This window comes from Neophocaena asiaeorientalis, unplaced genomic scaffold, assembly GCF_003031525.2.
Source record: "Neophocaena asiaeorientalis asiaeorientalis breed wild unplaced genomic scaffold, Neophocaena_asiaeorientalis_V1.1 scaffold105, whole genome shotgun sequence".
Taxonomy (NCBI): domain Eukaryota; kingdom Metazoa; phylum Chordata; class Mammalia; order Artiodactyla; family Phocoenidae; genus Neophocaena; species Neophocaena asiaeorientalis.
This window is the reverse complement of record NW_020172162.1, coordinates 3,965,805-3,971,804: the sequence shown is the minus strand read 5'-3', so window position 1 is coordinate 3,971,804 and position 6,000 is coordinate 3,965,805. Positions and strand designations below refer to the sequence as shown.

Sequence of the window (6,000 nt, the reverse complement as noted above, 5' to 3'; positions counted from 1 at the left end):
GTTTAAATCCCGCCTCCCTATGTAAAAGCTCCTCCAGGGCAACCTGACTCAGGGCAGGCCAAAAGTGGCTATCAGCCACCATGAACAATGCCATAAATCTGCTTTATTAAATTGTACGGTTGCCTGTGAAGGTCAAAAGTGGGTCAGAGAAAAAGTCTGCAGGATTCATTTAGTTTAGAGATCTCAGGATAGAGTCTTCCAGCTTTGTGCCTCTTCCACAGGAAGACCTTGAGATAAACTCAGCTATTTCACTCCTCGGGTTAAAGAAAGGGGGAAGGAGAACAAAAAACTTCTCGGAGTAAGATAGTGTCATTGATGCTTTATTTACATGCGTCACCATCTCTTTTACAAACTAGATTACGGTTTTAAATGGAATACACAAGGCAATATCTACAAACACCAAGGAAAGTTAAGTACTGCATCTCTATTTCATTTGGAAAGGAGAAGATTCCCAAATCAAACTGGTTTTGATTCTTGAGAGGAAAGGTGGCAGAGATAACTCATGGCAACATACGGATAGACAAATCCTCAGTAAGAATGCACTATGATAGTGTTCGCTTTGAAAGAAAGGATGAGGTGCTTCAAACCAAAGTATCAACTGCGTGACTCTTAGGTGTTTGAATATGGCCAGGCACCACAATGAGTTCTAGTTTGCATGGGTTATGAGCAAGAAATTGAAACAGATAAGAAGACAGTTTTACAGATACTGTATACAGATTTTTTTTCCATTCATGCAGCTTTTTTCTTAAAAAAAAAGTTAAACATGTGAAGCCAAAATGTACATTTTTTTAATATTAACTAATTTTTCTGGTCCTCCTTCACATCTGTTTACATTTTGCATGTACATAATGTACTAGGACAAGTGTATTGAGAGAAGATTGATTGCCAGGCAATGAGATAATTTTAGAGAAATAAGTGACCAGACATGTAGTTGTTTTTTTTTTTTTTTTAAAGCAGCCGCACAAATATTTCTGGAGTGTGGCAGAGGCCTCGGAACCAATCATTCAACAAAGAAAAATACATACAAATAAAACTAAACAAGAGGAAAATATTTCATTCATTCGAACTGCATAAAATGTTACCCACTAAAGATCTAGATCAAATATAATACACAGTCACCCCTTGGTATCCGTGGGGGTTTGGTTGCAGGACCTCCACAGATACCAGAATCTGTGGATGCCCAAGTCCCTTATATAAAATGGTGTAGTACAGTCGGCCCTACGGATCCGTGGTCGGTTGAATCCGAGGATGCTGAGCCCGTGTATGCAGAGGGCCGACTGCACTCTTCAGTTACTTGAGCATCTGCGTTAAGATCTTGTCTGACAGACATGATTTCACAAGGACTTCACTCTCCCCTCGCTGTGCCCTGCCGCCCCTGGTCTCCAGGAGAGGCTGGCCTTTTCATACCTCTTTGCCAGTGATTGTATTTCTACAAAATTTTTTGCTTTTCTTAATTAAAAAAGAATACATTATACCTAATCGTACAATGTTCCCCAAATACACCGAGAAAGAAGAAATCAGAGTTTGGAGCTGTCAGGATTTTATTTCTGCTTTCAGAGAGAAAGGGTAACTTTTAAATTTCCCCTCACCAGCCCTTGGCATCAGCATGAAAACTGGGCCTGGGTGTTTGACTGCTTTCCTCTTGACGGCCTTTCCAAGAGATTCAAATATTCCTTATTCTTTAAGTGGGGTTCATTAGATAGACTCCCTACCATCTTTAACAATTTCAGAAGCCGCCTGAAATGACACCCTGAGACTGGGCATACCTGTCCTGACCAGTGAGCCAAAAGGTCTTCTCCTCAGGGTGGGGGAGCAACACACACAGGGCAAAACTCACCACCACACACACACACACACACACACACACACACACACACACACACACACACACACACACACACACACGCACACACAGAGTCCACCATTACTACACGTGTGTGCACGCGCTTCCCGTTAACAGGAGAGACAAACTTCTAAAATTAAAAAAAATATGTTTCGGCAGTCATTACATTGCAGGGGATGCAATAAAGGATAAAGGAAATCGACCTCAGATTCATTCACAGTTAATGGGATACTCTGAACCTGGCGGTCAGGCCTCACTCACGCCAGGACAGTGAAGGCTTGTGATAAAGCTCTTTTGTAACTTTGGTAAAATGTATCTGGTTCCGGAGCCCTGAAGAGAATAGAACCCCGGAGCTCGGGTCATGTTTTCAACATCGTTACTCTTCTTTCTAAATTTCCCATCAAAAAGTGGAAGGCTCCCTCGATTATTTAGAGGCTGAGTGTAGACTCCGAAAGTTCTTATCAGGATGCAAACATTACAACCGCCAGACTCCCGGAGACTACCAAGTATTCCACTGAGATACTCCAGGTCAGAAGACTTCCTGTGAGGGCACCTGGCACTCAGAACTCCACACGGTGGCCATCGGTAAGCCCCTCCTGAAAGCAGGGTCTTCAAATACAAGAGGGAGAGGGCTTAGGTGGCACCTCTGCCCTGTCTGACTGCCTTCGGACTCAGCCTAAGGGATCCTGGCCTCTGGGTGGGCGGCCAAGGGTGAGAGTGGGCCTGCTGTGATCCTGGACAGGCTTAACTATCCCATTCTTGCCTGACCCTTTCTAGGCCTGATGCTGGCGCTACACTTTGCCCTGATCTCAGCTGTCCGCGACATTCTACATGTAGATGCTGACTTACTTAAAAAAAAAAAAAAAAGGAAAAGAAAAAAATTCCAAGCACCCCTCCCTCTCCGTTTTCCTGATCTGCTCTGTGGCTATCCTGCTCTCATACCGCTCTGTCCCTCCCTCAGCTGTTTTAGATTAAATTAGAATCCGGTTCTAGGACATTTTGTAAAACATTCTGCCTGAAATCTAACAAACATTGGGGGGAAAAAAAAAAGAATAAATGAGATGCCACATGTCTGAAAGGAATTCAACACTTTAAAAGTCAAAACACATTTGAGGGTTGCCTTTCTTACTCCCAAAGTATTTCCCACGGTGTATAAAACTGCAAAGGCAAGTAGCTATTTTGTTAGTTTTCTTGTTTCTTTGAGCTCAGGAGAGAAGTTCTCAGGGCCCTCGTGTTGGAAGCACTCGGATTCTCCCCAATATCCAACACCCCTCTGCCACTCGCCCCCGTCCCTGAGCTGCTGCCACTGTCTCCGAACTATGTCTCCACCCAGGGGGCTGCACCACTTAGGGACCCAGAGAGGCAGTCCTCTCTTGCTGACACTTGACAGTTCTTGTGTACAGCAGACTACCAAAGAAATCAAGGAAGTGGCTAGCTTTATTACAAAAGAATACAGTAAGCAAAAGTCTGTCTCACTGACAAGCAGACCACGTGAATAGAATACATATTTTTAAAAATTATACGTACTTTCAAAATGAAGATTATAAACTTGTAGCAGTTTAGAAAAGGTGATATGCTACAGGTCTACTATAACCACAAATTGCACAACAATTTACAGATTCAGTAGGGAGCAGGGTGAAATCAACAGGGCCATCGCTCAAACATGACAGCCCAAGCGAGGCGGGAGAGACAAGTGGCAACACCAAATGGAACGTTCATTATGCTAGGAGCTGTTATCACCACCAATATCACCCCCAGAGGAATCAGGAAGCAAAGGTGCACAAAGGGGCCCCTGGTGGCTGGTGATGGGTGCAGGGGGTCGGGTGGCACGTCTGTGTTGGTGGAAGGGAATCAGTGCCCACTGCACGGTGCAAGCATCAGCGAGAACTCATGCAGGGAGGTCTGTGCTGAAATACTAGCCTGTATCCCTAACATCCATGCAGACTGTTCCATTTTTGTACTGTACATGATAAAATATATTTATACATTTCTATGCCTAATGCTTTTTATGCAACGAAAAGAGTCTTCATATATCACTTTGGAGAAGTATGCATATGCTGTGCTAATCAGAGCATCATTACACCAGTTTCATATGTACCAACGGTGTTCCCAACTATTCTGTCTACCAAAGAGGGTAACTAATATAATCATACTTTTCAGGTTAAACAGAAAGCACCTATACAGCACCATAACTTTTTGAAAAGAAAAAAATGAAATCCATAGAAGCAGGAAAAGTGTGTGTGGGGAGGTCAAAACTGCCCTATCTTGTACTTCCATTGTGACACTTGTACAATTACAATCTAAGCTTATTTATATTAAAAAGAAATCAGTTTGTATGCTATTGCTTGTCACTCATACACGTCTACTAGATCAGATTATACAGAGCAAGACTGAAAATAATCAAGGGTGCACATTTAGAAAAATAGTGACTCGGGTTTGTACTTTCCACACATTTCTCACTGCGGGCTTAATGTTCACCTGTAAGTTCACTTCTTCTGCAAAGAAAAACACGACTACTTTTTTTTTTCTTTTCTTTTCTCCTTAAAACTAAAACTGTTAGTGGCATTTGGCAATGAGTGGACAGCTGAGCTGATTTCTTCCTTGAAAAATTCTAATTTCTAACCAACATACCATCACTGTTGACTGTGTTAGCTGAGGATACTGACAGGAGACCACAGGCCCTACTGATCTGGCAACTGCAGACCAGGTGCCGGGGTCTCATCCCCCGACCACCCTGACTCAGAGCCAAGCACGTGGTTTGGTTCTGAGTCAGGTTTGCCGATGCAGGGCTCTGTCCTGGACCGGTGCACACAGAAGACACTTGTGCCACTGTTCAGTTTTTAGAAAAGGATAGTTTTCTACCAAACGAAAGAAGAAAGAAAACCCCCCTCTAGTTTATGTAATGTGTTAGTTTGGGGAGTTCTACGGGCTCGAATGCTTGTGACACCCAAAGCCAGCATAGTAGCTGGTACAACATTTTCCTTCTGTGTTTAAATTTGCCAGGGGAAGCATGATTAATATTTTAACATAAAAAGACTGCAAGTTAATGCATGTGAGAAACTCAAAGTCAAAGGAAAACAAACACAAAAACAACACTTAAAACATCCCATAAACCATCACGATATTAAAACACCACAGAATGGCCCGCGGGCTCACGGTGTGCTCTGAACAGGGTGGGTGGTGCTGGCAGGGTGCTGTCCTTCGCTGGCAGGTGGCTGTCACCCCGTACAAGGAAGGTTTTGCATACTTTATAGAGAGAGTTCTGTGCGAGGGTAAGTGCTTCACCCGGGGTAAGGGGCCGATAACAGTCTCTGCTGGGGTAGGAAACGGCAGGGGCTCACAAAGGTGTTAAGCTGTAAACGGTATCACTGTCCACTTGCTGAGAGCAGATTTGGCAAAGGGTTTTCTCTGTAGGTCTTGTGTCAGTTTGAGGGTCTAAAGGAGGAGAGAAGAAAACCAGAGACGGTTAAGGACATTCAAACAGCAGCAGCGCGCCCTCCAGGCCACGTCTCCTCAGCCTCCGGTCCCTCACCTGCCTCTGGGCCAGGGGTGCTGCAAGTCAAGCTGTTCTGCTGCACTAGCTTCAAAGGGCTGAAAACCTAAGGACAAAGCCTGGAGATCACTTACCTTATTTCCGTGCTTGATAACAAAACGCCCTCACGTTAAAAAGCCTCGAGGAAATGGGGCCATTCACTTGTGGAGGTTAACAAAGCGAGGCAAATCGGGGTGCCTCAGTGGGCCCTTCCAAGTTAGGGAGGCCTGGGGTGCAGATGGGGTTTTACTCTAGATTTTTGGATTGAGGGGCTTCCTGGGACATGAGACTTGCATGCTAAAACCAGGGGAGCTGGTCACCCCAAGCAGACCAGCTAGGCTCTTCTGGTTCCCCCTCCCCCGGCTATGAGGACTAAGTGACCTTGCTTACCACCCTTCCCATTGATATCCCAACATCAGGGGAGTGGAAATGGCCACTTTCCACAAAGGCTTCATCGGTCTGCACTGCTGGGTTGGGGTCATCTTGACTTCCCTCACTATAAAAGGAGAAGTAATCTCTAAGTGGGGTGTCCTAGGAATTCGCTTTTTATATTAAAAATCTGCAGAGGAAAAACAATTATATCACGCATACATATGGCCCAGAAAACCTCCCACAAAACATCCCT

General features: G+C 44.5%; 1 protein-coding gene across 1 annotated transcript in view; it reads right to left on the bottom strand.

Moving 5' to 3' along the window:
- Window positions 1-304: 304 nt before the first annotated feature.
- FOXO3 (forkhead box O3) overlaps window positions 305-6,000 on the bottom strand; it is a 117,116-nt gene continuing 111,420 nt past the window's right edge. The window contains exon 3 of the mRNA XM_024755476.1: window positions 305-5,278. The gene's annotated coding sequence lies outside the window, so the exon portion shown is untranslated. The remainder of the gene's footprint in view (window positions 5,279-6,000) is intronic.